Consider the following 3842-nt stretch of genomic DNA (forward strand, 5'->3'; position numbering starts at 1 on the left):
GGTTTATGTCGTGAAAGATATTCCCTCCGTCTCTTTTTTAGAGTCCAGTATTCCATTTTGGACAGTTTCTTAATAAGTGTCCATTTTGTAAAGTTTTTTTTTTTTTTTTGGCCACAACGATAACAAGTAATATTATAGATCAAGAGAACAGAACATCAAGAGAAAACTCAATCCCTAAACAAGGATCAAGAAATCAAAAGGTGGGGACTGCGTTCAAAGATTACACCTAAGTCCAACTAAACCATCAACTCCAAACAGGCGAAGCATAGCAGAAAGTAACAGAACTACCCAAGCAGGGGTGAGAGAAGCCCCACAAACAGGGAGAAATCTGGGGACACCAAAGAAAAGAACCAAAAGACCAAAAACAAAAACCAACCCAAACCCAACCTTAACATAAATCAAGACACCACTCCACAGAACGTGCTTTGTACCTTGCTAACGCCAGATCAAGCTCCAAACGGAACTAGAGAACCCAAAAACGTCTGCCTCTGCCCCGACCAAAGACCGCCGCAGCCTCACCACCATAGCCACCACCGAACCCATCCACCACCACACGTGTAGCAGGAACTTCAGATTTGGGAAAAAAGTGGAAAGAACGAGATTTGAATAACCAGAACAGAGGAGGTAGGAAGAATTTGTGCACAAAAACACCCAAAGCTCTAAATCAAAAGATTGGAAGAGAAAAACCCCCACAAGGGGAGAAATCCCTCTCTTCCTGCTGCCAAAAATGAGTGTAAAACCCTTTGGGGAGGAGGGGAAGGAGTGGGCTGCCGTGGCTTTTGGGATAACCTAGCAGAGAGAGAAGTTTGGAGAGAGAAAAGGGACTCTAAAAAATCTCGAGGCTAGAATTCCATTTTGTAAAGTTAGTGGGTAAAAAATGATACATTTTTCATTTTGCCCATAAAAGTAGATTTCATTTTAAAAAGTGAGTGAGTAAAAGTATAATGATGATATCTCCATAGAGGGTAAGTATGGAAAGAGGAGGTAAAAGTTGATGCGAAAGATATAATAAGTTGGAGTTACGAAGGTGAACACTCAAAAAGGGACGGAGAGAGTAATAGAAAGAGAGATTAGGTAAGGTTGCGTATGTGAGCCCATTTAAGTGGTTTAACCTCAGCCCTTGATTTATGTGGCTGAGATGGAGTGTCAAAAATTGGGTCGGTAAAACCGACCCCCTACATTTATTTAGTGATATGTATTAATAAATGAAAATATAGTTGCCTAATTAGGTGGGATTTTATTAACATTAATGTTAGGAACTAAGAAAACTTATCCGAAAAGTATCCCGAAAAAAACAACTAGTGATTGAGATCCAATCATCAAAGTAAATTTTAACCATTGATTGTTTTTTTCGGGGTACTTTCGGAGTTAGTTTTCTTTGTACCACATAATATTATTTTCCAAATGGGATACTTTCAGGGTTAGTTTTCTTTGTACCACATAATATTATTTTCCAAATGGAATGAACCCACATCCCGACTTTGCTCAAATAATAAATACAATACACCAGCAAGGTGTCAAACCCACAAAAAAAACTCAACTTGCGGATATGCAAAACCCACAAAAAACTCAACTTACGAATATGCTAGAAAATATATTACACAAGATAAGCCCACAGGTATTTACAACACTAAAAAAAACGAAAGAAAAAAAAAACTATCCACATATGCAAGAGAGTCAAAAGTTTGAGATACACTGTCCACAACTCTTATCTAGACTCTGTAGTGGATTCATACTCCTCTACGCACCTAAAAAAATAAACGGGAAATTCCAAGCCCCCCACTTTTGGGGGTTTGTTCCATACCAACCTTTGTTTTTTCATTTCTACATAGGCCTTGAAGCGCATAGATAAACAATTAGGTAAGTGCTTGATGATGACTCATGACGACATGGACATGTTGTCACTTTTTAATTTACAAACTTTAAAATGCTATAACTTTTGTTATATGTATCCATTTTTTTTTGTAAAATTTATATTTTTAGAACACACTCGACGAGATCTATCAAATAAGATCCATATTGAATGTAAAATTATGTATAGAAAGAAAAATAAATTTTTGGATGGGTGTGAATTATTTGAAGGTGTGTGAATTGTGTACTTTTTCAGGTGTAAATTCTGCATTTAAGAAATAAGTTTTTTTTTTTTTTTTTTTTTTTGCGATGTGAATTCTTCATTTAGAGATGTGTGAATGCTACATTTAAGAAATGTGAATTCTATTTTTTTTTTTTTTGCGATCTGAATTCTTCATTTAGAGAGGTGTGAATTCTTCATTTAGGGGGTGTGAATTCTGCATTTTGGAGGTATGAATTTTATGTCTAGGGGAGTGAATTCTATCGATTTGAGGGGGGTGAATTCTATCTTTTTAGAGAGTGAATTGTGTGCACCGGAAATGTGAATTCTTCATTTTAGAGGGTGTGAGTTTTGCATTTTAGGAGGGTTGTGAACTGCCAACAAGTAGTGTAAATTTTGCATTTAGGGGTATGAATTCTATGTTTTAGAGGTGTGAATTATGTATTTCAAGGGTGTGAAGTTTTTTTTTGGGGGGAGAGTGAATTTTATCTTTTCTAGGGTGTGAATTGTGCAAAGGCGATGCGAATTTTGTCTTTTTGAACGATGTGAATTGTATGGAGGAGATGTGAATTCTTTATTTAGAGGTATGAATTCTTTATTTAGGGGGTGTGAATTCTACATTTTAGGGAGTGTGAATTCTACATTTTAGAGGGGTTGAATTTTGCAATTGGGAGAGTGTGAATTCTATCGTTTAGAGGGTGTGAATTCTGCATTTGGGAGGGGGAGGGGTTGTGAATTGTCCGAAGGGAGGGTGAATTATGAGTTTAGGGGTGTGAATTCTGTCTTCTTCTTTTTTTTGTCAAATGTTATAGGGTACTATTATTGATCACAATATAAATCGAAACAAAATTACAACGGGCAGCCATCCTCATGAAGGGCAGATAGCAACCACAAAGGAGGCCTAAACTCCCATGTAGAGCACTTAGGACCTCTCACTGCCTTCTGAGCAACATTATGGGCAACCTTTTTGGTAAATAAAAATTTCGTTAAATATTTGAATTTTATTCTAATTACTTGGATCTCATTTAAAATTTCTTTTTAATTTCTAATAAGCCATCATAATTAGATTTGAGACTTATAAAATTATATCTTTTCACACCAAACAATCTAGTCATTTTCTAAAGACAAGTATTCTAGTAGAAGCACTTGTATATTTTCTTAATGAGTGTGATAAAGTCCTAAAATTATATTTCTTGGTTAGAAATCCTACATGGCAAGTAGAATTAGTTACCAACCGATTAGTCGGAGGAACTGAACTACCACTTCTCCTAGCTACAAACTCCTAACCCTAAATGAACGTTTTCAACCCTCTTTGAACCTTAGGAATCTTTTAGACTAAGGAAGTAATCATTTCACTTTCCTGATTAGTCAATTCTTGAATTTATTCCTCATCATTACATTTTTCAAGTGTATTTTTTCTCTTTACCCATTAAACGATAGTTGTTAGAGAAATTCTTATCTCTTGGGTAATAGGTTTTGTTTCCAACCATTTAGTTAGGTAAACCTAAGTATCAATTGACTTAGTTACATTTTTCTAGCATTTAAGAACCATTGGACAAAGATAGTCATCATGATACTTCCAAAAGTAGCACTCATGACTTAATGTAATCATGACTAGGATCACTTTCTAAGAAATGATTAATCATTGGTCCATAGGATTACATTTGGAAGCCTAACCCTAATCATTATCTTCCTTAAGACCTATTAGGGCTACTTAGACCTAAGTACACCTAGATATATATGTATGTGTGTATATATTATATATATATAT

Source organism: Rhododendron vialii, chromosome 10a (genome assembly GCF_030253575.1).
Source record: "Rhododendron vialii isolate Sample 1 chromosome 10a, ASM3025357v1".
NCBI lineage: Eukaryota > Viridiplantae > Streptophyta > Magnoliopsida > Ericales > Ericaceae > Rhododendron > Rhododendron vialii.